Below are 16,413 nucleotides of genomic sequence, written 5' to 3'. Positions count from 1 at the left end.
CTAAATGAAGAAAGTCAGACAAAGACAAACATCACGATATCACTTTCTAAAAATCTATTCAAATGAACTAATTTACAAAACAGAAACAGACTTAGAATTATGGTTACTAAAGGGGAAAGGTGCAGGGGGAAGGATAAATTAGGAGGTTGAGATTAACACATACCACTAATATATATAAAATAGTAAACAAGAAGGTTGGGACTTCCCTGGTGGTGCAGTGGTTAAGAACCCGCCTGCAAATGCAGGGGACACAGGTTCGAGCCCTGGTCCGTGAAGACCCCACATGCCGCGGAGCAACTAAGCCCGTGTGCCACAACTACTGAGCCTGTCCTCTAGAGCCTGCAAGCCACAACTACTGAGCCCACATGCCACAACTACTGAAGCCCGCATGCCTAGAGCTCATGCTCCGCAACAAGAGAAGTCAATGAGAAGCCCGCACACCGCATCGAAGAGTAGCCCCTGCTTGCCGCAACTAAAGAAAGCCCATGCACAGCAACAAAGACCCAATGCAGCCAAAAATAAATAAATAAATAATAAAATAAAATAACAGGCAAAGATAAATATTTTTTAAATGCACTGATATAATAGAAAAAAGACCCAATTCCAAATTTAAAAAAAAAAAAAAGAATGTAGGTATATATGTATAACTGAAATCACTTTGCTGGACAACAGAAATTAACACAACATTGTAAATCAATTATACTTCAATAAAAAAATATTAAAACTGAAAAAAAATACAGTGGTTACGTGCTAGGGATCTTACTTATTGTTGTGTGTCAGTTCTCAAAGCAACATGTTGACGTTATTTATTGGGTGAGTGTAACTACTTAAGCAGAAAAGGGGATTCAGTGGATGTTAGCCAGCTCAAAATAAAAGATGGGAAGCACCACAAACCTGACTCCACGGCACATCACAACTCCAATTCTAACGTGGAGGCAACTGGGTTTCAGAGGGACTGAGGGACCTGCCGCCCTCCCGGAGCTGAGAGGCTCTTCAGGCAGGCTGAGCCCAAATCTATCTGACCTTCCACGAGACAAGTTCACCTGGAGAACAGTCCACAGCGAGGTGCCTGGAGCTGAGGGGATTTTTGTGGACAATGCAGGCTTCCTGGACAACGCAGGCTGAGGCCCCAGGAGCGGCCTTCCTCCCAGCTCAGAGAGGGACAGTTACACTTGACCCCTTGTGTGGGGGAACACTGACTCTGCCCCAAAGGCTCGAGTTTCCAGAGTTTCTGTGTGTGCCTGTAGCCAGTGACATGGAGAATGAGCTTGGGAAAAAGGCAGGGCCCACAGGCCCATGAGCTAAGGGTGATTTCTATATTTTTAAATGGTTGGGGGAAAAAAAGAAGACAAATACTTCATAAAGTGAAAACGACATGAAATTCAAGTTTCAGGGCTTCCCTGGTGGCACACTGGTTAAGAATCCGCCTGCCAATGCAGGGGATATGGGTTCGAGCCCTGGTCTGGGAAGATCCCACATGCCGCGGAGCAGCTAAGCCCATGCACCACAACTACTGAGCCTGTGCTCTAGAGCCCACGAGCCACAACTACTGAGCCCACATGCCACAACTACTGAAGCCCGTGCGCCTAGAGCCTGTGCTCCACAGCAAGAGAAGCCACCGCAATGAGAAGCCCACGCACCGCAATGAAGAGTAGCCCCTGCCCGCCAAAACCAGAGAAAGCCCGTGCACAGTACCAAAGACTAACACAGCCAAAAAATAAAAATAAATAAAATTTAAAAAAAAAGAAATTCAAGTTTCACGGTCTGCAAATAAAATTGCACTGGAGCACACGCAGGCTCACTCAGCTACAGGCTGCCCATGGCTGCCTCACTGCAGTGCAGAGCTGCATGGCCTGCAAAGCCCTAAACATTTTCTCTGGCTCTTTATGGAAAGTGTGCCAAGCCCTGAGTCAAGTGTTTGCTCTCAGGCAGGCCCTGAGTTCCACCCACATTACAGACATTTAATTCTCCCAATGCCCGAAGGAGGTGGCATTGTTCTCCTTGTCAGAAAACCAGAACAGCCTCAACTTCAAAGTCACCTGTGCTACCTTCATTCAAACGTTTGAGTACAAAAAACAGGTGCCAGGCACTGTGCTAAGTAGGGGGGAATTTAGCAGTGAACAAAACGGATACAGCTTCTGCTTTCAAGGACTTTATATTCGCAAGGGGAGAAAGGCAAAGAGCAGTATGTGGTTATCAGTCGGGATAAGGGATATGGGAAAGTCACCGATCAGCACAAGGTAGTGTGAGGCGGAAGCCAGTTCTGTTGCCAGTCCCTGCTATAAAAACCAAAAAAAAAACCCTAGAAAACACAAACTTTTTATTTTAAATTACAGACTCATAAAACAGTACAGAAAGGTCTTGGGTACCCATCACCCAGCTTCTCCCAATAGTGGCATCTTACGTTAACTGTAGTACTTTATTAAAACCAGGACACTGATACATTGAGACAGCCACAATACACTTAACTAGTCTACAGAAATTATGTGGATTTCATCCATTTCTGCAAATACTTTTTTGGGGTATACGCTTACGTATAATTCTGTGCAAAGCCCCTGCTTTTTACTACTATATTACCTAACTTCCAACCGAACCGCCTCCAGCATGTACCCGCTGCTGCCCCGGAAGCAGTAACATTTAGGGGCTGCTCTCCATGTGCCCTGAGGGTCCTAAGCTTCCTTCTTGGGTCAGGTCAGATGTGCCTAGACTGCATCGCTGGAGACTCTGAAACGCTCCCTCATTCAACTGCCTTGTGATGCCAGGCCTGCAACTTCCCTCTACAAGGAAAGGCCGCATGGACCCTGTGTCTGAAGTTTCTCCCAAGCTTCTCTGAGGACACCATTCAACATTCCTGATATAACTGCCCACATGAGAGAACTCTCAAAACGAGCCAGGAAGGGGGGCAGGGATAAACTAGGAGTTTGGGATTAACATATACACACTAGTATATATAAAGTAGATAACCAACAAGAACCTATTGTACAGCACAGGGAGCTATATTCAATGCTTTGTAATAATTCGTAAGGGGAAAGAATCTGAAAAAAAGAATATATATATATATGTATAACTGAATCACTGTGCTGTATACCTGAAACTAACACGACACTGTGAATCAAGTATACTTCAATTAAAAAAAGAAAAGAAGGGCTTCCCTGGTGGCGCAGTGGTTGAGAGTCCGCCTGCCTATGCAGGGGACGCGGGTTCGTGCCCCGGTTCGGGAAGGTCCCACATGCCGCGGAGTGGCTGGGCCCGTGAGCCACGGCCGCTGAGCCTGCACGTCCGGAGCCTGTGCTCCGCAACGGGAGAGGCCACAACAGTGAGAGGCTCGCGTATCGCAAAAAAAAAAAAAAAAAGACAAAAAAAAAAAAGAAAAGAAAATTCACACACACACACACACACACACACACACACACACGAAAAACAAAACAGGTGCTTTCCTGGTGGCGCAGTGGTTAAGAATGCGCCTGCCAATGCAGGGGACACGGGTTCAAGCCCTGGTCCTGGAAGATCCCACATGCCACGGAGCAACTAAGCCCATGCGCCACAACTACTGAGCCTGTGCTCTAGAGCCCGTGAGCCACAACTACTGAGCCTGCGTGCCACAACTACTGAGCCTGCACTCTAGAGCCCGTGCTCTGCAACAAGAGAAGTCACCGCAATGAGTAGCCCGCACACCGCAAGCAAGAGTAGCCCCCGCTCGCCACAACTAGAGAAAGCCTGCGCATAGCAACAAAGACCCAATGCAGCCAAAAATAAATTAATTAATTAATTAATTTTTAAAAAAGAGAGAAACAAAACAAAATGAGCCAGGAAGAAAACCAAGCAACCAAACAAACTCTCCCTCAAACAACTGACTGGCTTCTTCTGTTCCAGTAAGGAGAACTGTAGTACCATTCATTTACTCAATAAAATATTTATCGAGTTCCTCCTGCCTTCCAGGTACCAGAGTACCAAGATGAATAGGCACAGTTCACGGCCTCTCTGAGCTGTGATCTTGGCCAGAGGTGGAGGCACACACGAATCATCTAGAATGTCTACTCTAAGTCCTAAATACACTTTTTTCGATGATGCTATAGAATCACTTAGATTTTTCAATAAAAAACATAACATGATGACTAAAAGGAATAAAAAATTATGAGTGACAAAGCAGAGTGAGGCAGTCGTGGGGGGCAGCGCACCTCCCCAGTTCCTGGTCGGAGGGCAGCAGAGAGCACGGGGCGCAGGTGAGCCCCCCCCATAGTGGGTCCCTCCTACCCGCCACCACCACGGTGCTCACTCACCTGCTTCCTCCTGCTCTCCCCGGCTAGAGTTTTTCCCATTTTCTTTTGTTAAATTTAAGTGTATATTTGCGTGGGGGTTTATATATACTCCTAACGCTACTTCAAATCCTTTTTAGAAACAAGTGGGCTACAAATAAAATACCCAGTGGATAATTATAAACGGAGTTTCAGAGAAGACACCAAAGGCATTCTGAATATCCAGAGCATGATTTTCTGGCCAGAAACTAACAGTGCGCTGGAGTCTCTGCATGGATTGCCTCATTTCTTTGTTATTCCTCCTCAAAGGCTCTCTGTACCCCAGTTCTCAAATGGGGGTATGTGCACGTGTGTGAAATGTACTGAAGATGGTTTTGGTGTCAAGATCAATCCTGGGAGCCAGAGGCAGTAAACATCTTATCATGGGGGAAGAGTCCTAAGCAATGGTCAAAATTAGCCACATAGGATGAGCTCAAGAGATTGTGGTTCAGTCCAGAAAGAAGAAATTCAAGTGGGCTTTCCCCTGTTAGAGTCAATTAGCCAAGTTCTGCTCCATGACATCTAGCTGTCACGGATAAAATGACACAGATTGTCCCACATGGGAAAAGAGCAAAGAACAATACAGTAAGGAGGGTAATGGCAGCTCCTAGGTCATCACGAGCTTTCCCACGACCTGGGCTAAGGCCCATTTCTCAACCTTTTTTCATGATTGTCCCTCATTCCCAAGGAACCTTTGTAAACGTTTTTTCCCTAATGTCCTCCACTTCTCCCCTCCATGAAACATGTTTTTCTTTTAACAAACATTTATTTAGTGCCTATGATGTGTAACGAGATATTTCAAGCCCTGGGGGTATAGCAGTGAGCAATATAAACAGTCCCTACTCTCACATCGCTCTCATTCTAGTGGGAGTATCAGCCCCACAAAAGTACGTACGTCAGATCGTCAGATGGTGATACATGTTATGGAGAAAAATAAGGCAGGTACAAGGAAGTCGAGTAGCTGGAGAGGCTGACCCGGGAGCGGAGTGGGACGTGGGGTCTTGTAGACTGAACAGATTTTGGCTCTTACTCCAAATGAAATGGACGGGGCATAACATGACACATCTTAGCAGGATCTCCGTGGCTGCTTTGCTGAAAATAGACTGGGGCTGGGGTGGCAGAAGCAAGGGGATCAGTTAAGAGGCAACTGTAAAAATAAGACAAGAAAGGATGCTGGTTTGGCTGAGGGTTGTAATACTGGAGGTGGGGAGAACTGGTAACATTCTGGGTAGATTTTAACTTTCTTTTCTAGTATAACCAAATCACCATCATCACAGCTAAAAAAATTAACAGTGATTATTTAATACCAATACTCAGTCAATATTCAAATATCCCTGATTTTCTCATAATTGTTTTTACCATTGGCTTGTTTAATCAATATCCAAATAAGGTCCCTATAATGTAACTCACGGACATTTCTCTCTTAAGTCTCTCTTAATCTATAAGGTTTCTCTCCCATTACTCACTTTATTTTTTTCTTTAAAATTTGTTTTTTGGAGAAATTGGGTAATTTGTCCTATAAACACAGTCTGGATTTTGCTAACTGCATTCTTTCTTTTTTTTAGATGTTGGGGGTAGGAGTTTATTAATTAATTAATTAATTTTTATTTTTGCTGTGTTGCGTCTTCGTTTCTGTGCGAGGGCTTTCTCTAGTTGTGGCAAGCAGGGGCCCCTCTTCATCGCGGTGCGCGGGCCTCTCACTATCGCGGGCTCTCTTGTTGCGGAGCACAGGATCCAGATGCACAGGCTCAGTAGTTGTGGCTCATGGGCCTCGTTGCTCCACGGCATGTGGGATCCTCCCAGACCAGGGCTCGAAGCCGTGTCCCCTGCATTAGCAGGCAGGTTCTCAACCACTGCGCCACCAGGGAAGCCCCTTTTTTTAAAAAATTAATTTATTTATTTGTATATTTTTGGCTGCGTTGGGTCTTCGTTGCTGCGCACGAGCTTTCTCTAGTTGTGGCGAGCGGGGGCTACTCTTTGTTGCAGTGCACAAGCTTCTCATTGCGGTGGCTTCTCTTGTTGTGGAGCATGGACTCTAGGTATGCGGGCTTCAGTAGTTGTGGCTCGCGGGCTCTAGAGCACAGGCTCAGTAGTTGTGGCAGACGGGCTTAGTTGCTCCACGGCATGTGGGATCTTCCCAGACCAAGGATCGAACCCGTGTCCCCTGCATTGGCAGGCAGATTCTTAACCACTGCGCCACCAGGGAAGCCCCCACTAACTGCATTCTTGTGAGTTCTTTTAACATGTTTCTCTGACCCCCATATTTCCCGAAAATTGGTACTTAGCACTGAGTTGCCAATGAAACATACAAGAAGAGACCTATACAAATCTGGGAAGATTCAGGGGAGAGGTCCAAGCTGGAGATCGAAATTGGGAATCATAGGGACTTCCCTGGCAGTACAGTGGTTAAGAATCTGCGCTTCCACTGCAGGGGGCACGGGGTTTGATCCCTGGTCAGGGAACTAAGATCCTGCATGCCGCGTGGTGCGGCCAAAAAAGAAAAAAAGGAAGTGGGAGTCACAGACATTGAGAGAGAGCGTTTAAAGCATGATTCTGGAGATCAATAAGTACAGACAGACAAGAAAAATGTTGTTAAGGCCTGAGTCCCCGCACTCCCATGTTTAGAGTTGGGGAGATGAGGAGCACATCCAAGGAGATAAAAGAGAATGAATTTAGGACAATGACCCCAAATCCAAGAAAAGAAGGTATTTAAAGAAAAAAGGGGTGGTCAACTGTGTCAATGTATTACACAGCTTCAGTAAGATGAGGACTGAAAGTTTACTGTTGGGTTTGGCAAAGTGGATGCCAGTGGTGACCAGAGCTGGCTGGGTGGGGTAGTGACAGGCTGACTGGAGTGGGTTCAAGAGTGAATGGGATGAGAAAAGTACAGGCCAAGATCCCTGATGAACACAGATGCAAAAAATCCTCAATAAAATATTAGCAAACCAAATTCAAGAATACACAAAAGGGATCATACACCGTGATCTAGTAGGATTCATTTCAGGGATGCAAGGATGGTTTAACATCTGCAAATCAATCAACATGATATACCACATTATAATGAAGGATAAAAATCATGTCAGTAGATGCAGAAGAAGCATTTGACAAAATTCAACATCCATTTATGATAACTCTCAATAAAGCTCTTTGACATCAGTCTTAGCAATATCTTTTTGGATATGTCTTCTCAGGCAAGGACAGCAAAAGCAAAAATACAAAAAAAAAAGGGGGGGGTGTTCTAAACTGAACTAAAAAGCTTTTGCACAGCACAGGAAACCACCAACAAAAAGATTGGAAAGGCAATCTACTGAATGGGAGAAGGTATTTACAAATGATGCATCCAGTAAGGGGTTGATACCCAAAATATACAAAGAACTCATACAACTGAACATCAAAAAAACAAACAACCAATTTAAAAAATGAGCTAAGGGCTTCCCTGGTGGCGCAGTGGTTGAGAGTCTGCCTGCCGATGCAGGGGACACGGGTTTGAGCCCTGGTCTGGGAGGAAATACTGAGCTCTGCGCGTCTGGAGCCTGTGCTCCGCAGCAAGAGAGGCCGCGACAGTGAGAGGCCCACGCACCGCGATGAAGAGTGGCCCCCGCTTGCCACAACTAGAGAAAGCCCTCGCACAGAAACGAGGACCCAACACAGCCAAAAATAAATAAATGAATAAATAAATTTATTAAAAAAAAAAATGAGCTAAGACCTGAATAGACATTTTTGCAAAGAGGACATATGGAATACCAATAGGCACATGAAAAGATGCTCAACATCACTAACCATCAGGGAAATGCAAATCAAAACCACAATGAGATATCACCTCACTCCTGTCAGAATGGCCATCATCAAAAGGACAAGCAATAACAAGTGTTGGCCAGGATATGGAGAAAAAGGAACCCTTGTGCACTGTTGGTGGGAATGTAAATTGGTGCAGCTACTGTGGAAAACAGTATGGAGGTTTCCAAAAAAATTAAAAATAGAGTTACCACATGGTCCAGCATTCAAATTATGGGTATTTAAGCAAAGAAAAATAAAAACACTAATTAGAAAAGATATATGTACCCCTACATTCATTGCAGCGTTATTTACAATAGCCAACATATAGGGACTTCACTGGTGCAGTGGTTAAGAATCTGCCTGCCAATGCAGAGGACATGGGTTCAATCCCTGGCCCGGGAAGATCCCACATGCTGCAGAGCAACTAAGCCCATGCGCCACAACTACTGAGCCTGCACTCTAGAGCCTGCGCACCACAACTACTGAGCCTGCACGCCACCACTACTGAAGCCTGCGCGCCTAGAGCCCGTGCTCTGCAACAAGAGAAGCCACTGCAATAAGAAGCCCGTGCACTGCAATGAAGAGTATCTCCCACTTTCTGCAACTAGAGAAAGTCCGTGAGCAGCAACAAAGACCCAACACAGCCATAAATAAATAGATAGATTTTTTAAAAAATAGCCAACATATGGAAGCAACCCAAGTGTCCATCAACAGATGAATGGATAAAGAAAATGTGGTGTCTATATACATATATACACACATATACAGTGGAGTATTAGCCATACAAAGAATGAAATCTTGGGAGTTCCCTAGTGGCTTAGTGGTTAGGATTCGGTGCTTTCACTGCCATGGCCCAGGTTCAACCTCTGGTCTGGGAACTGAGATCCCACAAGCCGCGCAGCATGGCGATAAATTAAATTGAATTTAAAATAAAATAAAATAGGGCTTCCGTGGTGACACAATGGTTAAGAATTTGCCTTCCAATGCAGGGGACACGGGTTTGAGCCCTGGTCCGGGAAGATCCCACATGCCGTGTAGCAACTAAGCCCGTGAGCCACAACTACTGAGCCTGTGCTCTAGAGCCTGCGAGCCACAACTACTGAGCCCGCATGCCACAACTACTGAAGCCTGCGCACCTAGAGCCCAGGATCCACAACAACAGAAGCCACCGCAATGAGAAGCCCGTGCACTGCAACGAAGAGTAGCCCCTACTCACCGCAAGTAAAGAAACCCCGTGCGCAGCAATGAAGACCCAATGCGGCCAAAAATAAATAATAAAAATAAATAAATTTATAAAAAATAAAATAAATAAAATAAAATAAAATAATGAAATCTTGCCCTTTGTGACAATATGGATGGATCTAGATAGTGTTATGCTAAGTGAAATAAGTCGGACAGAGAAATACAAATGCCATATGACTTCACTCGTATGTGGAATAACAAACAAAACAAATGAATGTACAAAACAAAACAGAAAAAGACTCACAGATACAGAGAACAAACTGGTGGTTGCCAGAGGCGACGGGCAAAATAGGCAAAGGGGATCAAGAAGTATAAACTTCCAGTTATAAAATAAATAAGTCACATGGATGTAATGTACAGCACAGGGAATACAGTCAATAATAATGTAATAACTTTGTACAGTGACAGATGGTTACTAGACTTACGGTGGTGATCACTATGCGTACACCTGAAGCTAATATAATACTGCGTATCAATTATAATTCAGTTTTTAAAAAGAGCAAATGGGATGAGAGGAATTAGGAAATAAAGACAAGTCTTTCAAGAAGTTTTGCTGCAGAGTTCCCTGGTGGTCTAGTGGTTAGTATTCAGCGCTGTCACTGCCGTGGCCTGGGTTTGATCCCTGGTCGGGGAACTGAGATCTGCAAGAAAGTTTTACTGCAAAGAGGAACAGAGAAAAGAGTGATAACTCGAGGTGCATATGATCTTGAAGAAATTTGCTATTGTTTTCGAGAGGGGTCCCATGAGAGCACAGTCTCCTCATGCAATATTAATACCACAGACAAATCACTCCCAGACATAGAAAACAAACTTATGGTAAGCAAAGGGGAAATGGGGGGCAGGGAGAAATTAGGAGTTTGGGACTAACATATACACATATGTATATACTATACACAAAACAGATAACCAACAAGGACCTACTGTACAGCATAGGGGGCCATATTTAAAAACTTATAATAATCTATAATGGAAAAGAATCTAATATATATGTATGTGTATATATATACACACATATACGAATCACATTACTGTATACCTGAAACTAACACAATACTGCAAATTAACTATATTTAATTTTTAAAAAACTGTAAATTTACTAAAAAACAATGAACTGTACACTTAAAAACAGGTGAATTTTTTTTTTTTTTTTGGCGGTACGCGGGCCTCTCACTGTTGTGGCCTCTCCCGTTAAGGAGCACAGGCTCCGGGCGCGCAGGCTCAGCAGCCATGGCTCACGGGCCCAGCCGCTCTGCGGCATGTGGGATCTTCCCGGACCAGGGCACGAACCCGTGTCCCCTGCATCGGCAGGCGGACTCTCAACCACTGTGCCACCAGGGAAGCCCAAAGCAGGTGAATTTTATGGTATGTAAATTATACCTAAATAAAACTATTTTTTAAAATACCACAGATAAACCATATATCTATTTGTGTACTATACGTATATATGCACTTATACATGGAAAGAGTAAGATTTTTTTTTTGTTCCCCCCCACTGGGAACCAGTTTTCGCTCCCTTGCAGATAATATTGCCTCCGTTGGGAATGCATGTGCTAAAGTAACCAAAATGTTCCAAGAGAAGAATCCAGCTACCTGACTCCTCCTACCTCCATTAATGTAAAATGAGTTATTTGCTAGCCAAGGAAAGTGTTTTCAGGTATAGCCACCAGATGTATTCCAGGGAAAGCAGAGCTTATAGCTACATGTGTACTTCTACACAAAATCCTCCCATGGTGGGGATACTAGATAATTCCATATTCTGACAGTCATACATAAAGGCATCAAACCTCAGTTTTCCCCAAACAAAGACAGGAGTTCCAGGGTCATTCACTCTCCAAACAGTTGGGTGCAGTGAACTAAGCACCCACCATTTGGAGTCAGAAAGACCTGGTTTGAATCCCACTTCTGCCACTTCCTGGTTGTGATCTCAGATCCCCATTAACTTCTTTTAGCCTCAACTGTGAAATGGGATAAGGGTAGTTCCAGATATAGTGCGCTCATGCTTTTGCCTGTTTTCTCTCTCCTTGGAGAGCTACCTTTTCTGCAATGTAATTTGAGAGGGGATGACTCCATCTCCTGGTACCAGAAGTAGACAGATGACCCAGGTGTGGCCAGTGTGTTCTATCTCCTTGTCCATACTGACTGGACCAGGAATGGCCACACGACTTAAGGTAGGCCAATGCGAGACCTCCTCCAGCACTTGGTTACCACTATGAAGAAAAAGATTCATGTTTTTTTTTTCCCCTGGAATCCGTAACTATAAAAATAATACTGAACTGTGGGTGGCATCTTTGTCATCATGTAGAGAAAGCCTTCCTGAGAAAAAATTCTACACAGAGAAAAGCATGGCCAAGAGATGGAGCAAGACTGAGTTCTGCTATCATTTGTGCTCCTAGGTCCAGCCACACCTGAAGCTAAACCCATACCTCCATTTCTCAGATAACATGAACCAATAAGCGCTTCTCCTTTCTGCTGTTGTTCAAGTCCGTTTGGGTCAAGTTTCCATCATCTCCAACTAGAAAGGCCACGATTAACATGCTATTTCATTGTGGTACATTAAAAATGTTTATACAAGTTCTACGAAGTGTCTTTCTCTGAGTAAACACTCAATAAATGGTACAGATCATTACCCTGTTATGCACTAGGTGCTTTGCCAGGCATCGAGGATATAAAGGTAAGTAACAGGTATCGTGTAGAATTAGCAGTTTGTGTATTAGGATGGGACAAAGCAGAGAGAACTCAACTTGGGAAAGGAAGAAGGGGCTGAGTTATCCTGAGAAGGAGTTTGCCAGGCCTAAAAGGGAGGGAAGGGAACTCTAAACAGAGGTAATGGAAGTATAAAAGCCTGAAGGTGTGTTGAAAGATATGATCAGGGTACAGCTGAGCAAGCAACCTCAAATGTCTACTGGGACCAAGCAGGTAACAAAATGAGTGAAACCCATGACGTATAAGGCAATGAACAGCTATGACTCTTGGGCTCAGTTGTGAGCAATCTGGATGGGGTGGAGGGTTGCATCGAGGTGAACACAGGGCCTGCAGTGGCATAAAACAGGACCCACTCTCACCTTCTCTCTTTATGAAGAAATGGGTTTTAGTTATTCACACGGCCATAGAGACAGAAACCACATTTCCCCAGCCTTAGCTGCAGCCAGATGTGGCTAAACCAACAGGACATGCCAACAGAGAAGAAATGACACATGCAACTTCCAGGTTGGGTCTTGAAGGGGTGCAGCCTCCACTTTGCCCTCCTACTGGAGCCTGGTGCAGACGTGACGGTGGGAAACAAAGTAGGATCTGCGACCACAGATGAACCCACTGTTCAGGGCAGAGAGAAAACAAGACAGAAGCAGCTGGATCCCTGGCACCTTGGAGCCGTCCTATCTGCTCTGGGAAACTAGCCTTTTGGCTGCTGAATGCAAGAATAACACATTCCTGCCTGGTTTAAGCTCCGTATCTTGGTCTTTGTCACAACAGTCAAACATGCATTTAACCAGTACTCTTAGAGGCCAGCCACCTTTTGGTTCCAGAGGATGACTGCCATGAGTGACTGTAGGGCCCAGGTTGTGCCTTGATCCAATTTTCCAAGAGAACAGGGAAATCTAGATTTTCTTTTCCTTTTTTCTTTCTTTTTTTTTTTGGCCATGCTGCTGTGTGGCATGCGGGATCTTAGTGCCCCGACCAGGGATCAAACCCGTGCCCCCTGCAGTGGAAGCGCAGAGTTCTAACCACTGGATAACCAGGGAAGTCCTGGGAAATCTAAATTTTCTTAAAATAGCTGATTTTTACATATTGGCAATGAATTCTGATTTTCAACACTATACAGGCTCATTTCTGTTCCACGGGCTTCTCTGAAACAAAGACTTGTCATTAGAATAAATAACAATTTAGGGTGACAACAGTGACAAGACATTCAGAGTCCTGAATGTTTGGGCCACACAAGAGAGTTCGTACAAGCTCTTATCACTCAGTACAGGCCTCAGGGCAACTCCGCCTCCAGAGCACCAGCTGTCCAAGCCCCAGAGCAGCAGCAGCAGCCATGGGGTCTGACCCGCCTGCAGCCCACCATGCAGGGCCTCCCTGGATACCAGTGGCCTCTGCCAGGGTGAACGCTTCCCTTTCTTTCTCTCCCTTCCCCCTTCTTTTCAAGATTAAATAATTTCTCATGAGACAGGGATTGACAGCAGTGTCTGGAGATGTCACCCATTTGTGCAAAAAAAATAGGTGGTGAGAAAGGCATCCCTCAGTTTCTTATGGAAGGGCTGGGAGCCTCACCGAACAGGTTCACCCAGACAGACAGCTCCCTGGAGAAGGAGTGGGAGGTGGCAGAAGACCTAGAAGGTATGACATCCACTGCTCATCCACCAACTGAGTGGTATCGGCGCCGGGCAGGGCCCCAAGTGATCCTTCTAAAAAGTAATCTGGTGACGCAACTTCAGTTGAGCCCTCCTTCTGCCCAGGAATGCAGGGGAATCACCCACGCAAAGGTCCACGGTTAACCAGAGGCAACTCCTCTCACTGCCCAGAGGCGATGACGCCCATCAAGGTGCTCAGACAGGTGCAGACCACGTGACATCCTCGCGAGCCGATGTAACGACAGGAGAAATACCAGGGCATTACTGTTGCTCAGGGAGCACAATGAACAAAACAAAACCAATCATGTTATAGAAGAAGTAGTTCCTATTTATAGTGCCATCTGCCCTCTAGGGAGCTGGTTCCTAGCTTGCTGCAGAACCCTTGTTCTGTGGCGCCCTCACCGGACTAAGATGCATAACAGAGGCAGACGGATTTGAGTCGAGGAGGGCGACTAAGCCAGGAGGGAAGGGTGACACAAGAACACTAGAATGGAGGCAGAGGTCAGTTTGCACTGGCCAAGCTCCAGCCCCCATCACTGGTCAGTGCCCAAAACTAACCCAGCACTTGGGCGGGTGGGCTTCTTATGGACACGGGAGACGGGCAACAACGAAGGGCAGGGGAGATGGGGGAGGAGGCAGGAGACCAAGAGAACACTGGCAGGGGGCCTTTAGGCTCCACCTACAGGGATACTGAGGTTCTGAGCCATTTCACCAATACGCTTGGCAATGGTAGAGGGGGAAAATCTGCCTTTCAAGTTAGAGCCATATGCAGTCTCTCCTTTGGGTTGGGTCTGAGTCTGTGAAGACTGTGATAGGCATAGTAGATAGGAAAAAGGTAAAGAATTTCTAGAAACGTAAGAGAATTGAAATTAAAATTTGAGTATATGAATTAAACTAAAGAAAGAATTATTAAAATGGAAGATATAGCAATAACATTGATACATATGTATATCAGAACACAGAGTTAGAAATTATTAATTTAAAAGACATGGCAAGGAATTCCCTGGTGGTCCTGGGTTAGGACTCAGCACTCTCACTGCCGAGGGCCTGAGTTCAATCCCTGGTCAGGGAACTGAAATCCCACAAGCCTCGCAGTGTGGCCAGAAAAAATAAATAAATAAATAAAAGACATGGCAGATAGAGTCTGAGGATCTAACACATATTTAGTTAGAGTTTCAGAAGGAGATGAAATAAAATGAGAAAGGTAATACTTTCAACATTTCAAGAGATAATGGCTGAGGGTTTTCCAATATTGTTGAAAGATCAATCACTGGATTCACGAATCCCAATTAAACCCAAAGATATATAAAAAGAAATCCTCAGCTTGACCTATTATAATGAGATTGCTGTACATACAAAGACAATTTTAAAAGCAAAAGCAGTTCAGTTAAAAAGGAATGATGGGGACTTCCCTGGTGGCGCAGTGGTTAAGAATCCGCCTGCCAATGCAGGGAACACGGGTTCAAGCCCTGGTCCGGGAAGATCCCACATGCCATGGAGCAACTAAGTGTGTGCGCCACAGCTACTGAGCCTGTGCTCTAGAGCCCACGAGCCACAACTACTGAGGCCACGTGCCACAAGTACTGAAGCCCGCATGCCTAGATCCCGTGCTCCGCAACAAAAGAAGCCACCGCAATGAGAAGCTTGCGCACCACAACAAAGAGTAGCCCCTGCTCGCCGCAACTAGAGAAAAGCCCACATGCAGCAACGAAGACCCAACGCAGCCAAAAATAAATAAATAAATAAATTCATTTAAAAAAAAAAAAGGAATGATGAATTACGCTTTGACTGCCAACTCTGACAGCAACCATGGAAACCAATAAGACAAAATAACAACACCTTCAATGGACTGAGACAAAAATGACCGTCAGTTTGGAATTTGGCCTAATAATCTTTCAAGAATGAGGAAGAAAAAGATTTTCAGAAAAACAAAAACAGATGGGAGGTCTGAGATGGAAGAAGGAACAGTGAGCAAAGATGTCAGGCAACCACGTGGGTTGTGGATAAAACTAAATTGTTGATTACATACAACAAGTGTCATGCCTATCTTGTAGGTAGAAAAGAGGACAGAACTAAATGGCTAGACCATATTTTAAATTGTGAGGGACGTCATCTGAGTTAGAGTTCCAAGGTCTCTGTTTCTGTGTAAGAACAAGGGAAAAATACGGATTCATTTTAACCTGGATGACAGACTAAGCCTGCTTGTTGCAATAGGTAGAGAATCTACCTAACTAACAGACAGAGCATAACTTCCAAACAAACAGGAGAAAGGAAAAAAAAAAGAGAAACACAAAAAAGAGAATTTAATCCGTCTAAAACGTGGCAGTCCAGGCGGCCACCAACACAGAAGAGGCAGACGACAGTACGTTGACATAATGGACTACGACTTGGCAAGCGAGTGAATACACATGTAGCAACGTGGAAGACGCTGAGTGATGAATGAAAGTAGCAAGTCATAGAAGAAAATATCACGTGATACTATATTCTGTTAACGGTCAAAATAAGTCAAGGCTAAAGAATGGCCGGACCATGAACTTTACAGAATACAAAGCCAGGACGGTGGGTTACCTCTGGGGAAGTGGGCAGGGCACACCAGGAGCCTCTAAGATAAGGTCATGTTCTATTTCTTACACTGAGTGGATAGCATATGATTACTTGTTTTATTATTCTTTAAATTATATATGGGTTTAGTGATGTATGTTATTTCACACAAAAAAGTTTGAAGGAATCTTAGTTCTGGGGGCATGATA

Source organism: Delphinapterus leucas, chromosome 10 (assembly GCF_059928025.1).
Source record: "Delphinapterus leucas isolate spDelLeu-1000000601 "Yukka" chromosome 10, BTC_Dleu_Yukka2, whole genome shotgun sequence".
Classification (NCBI taxonomy): domain Eukaryota; kingdom Metazoa; phylum Chordata; class Mammalia; order Artiodactyla; family Monodontidae; genus Delphinapterus; species Delphinapterus leucas.
The sequence above is the reverse complement of the archived record's forward strand: the minus strand, read 5'-3'. Positions refer to the sequence as shown.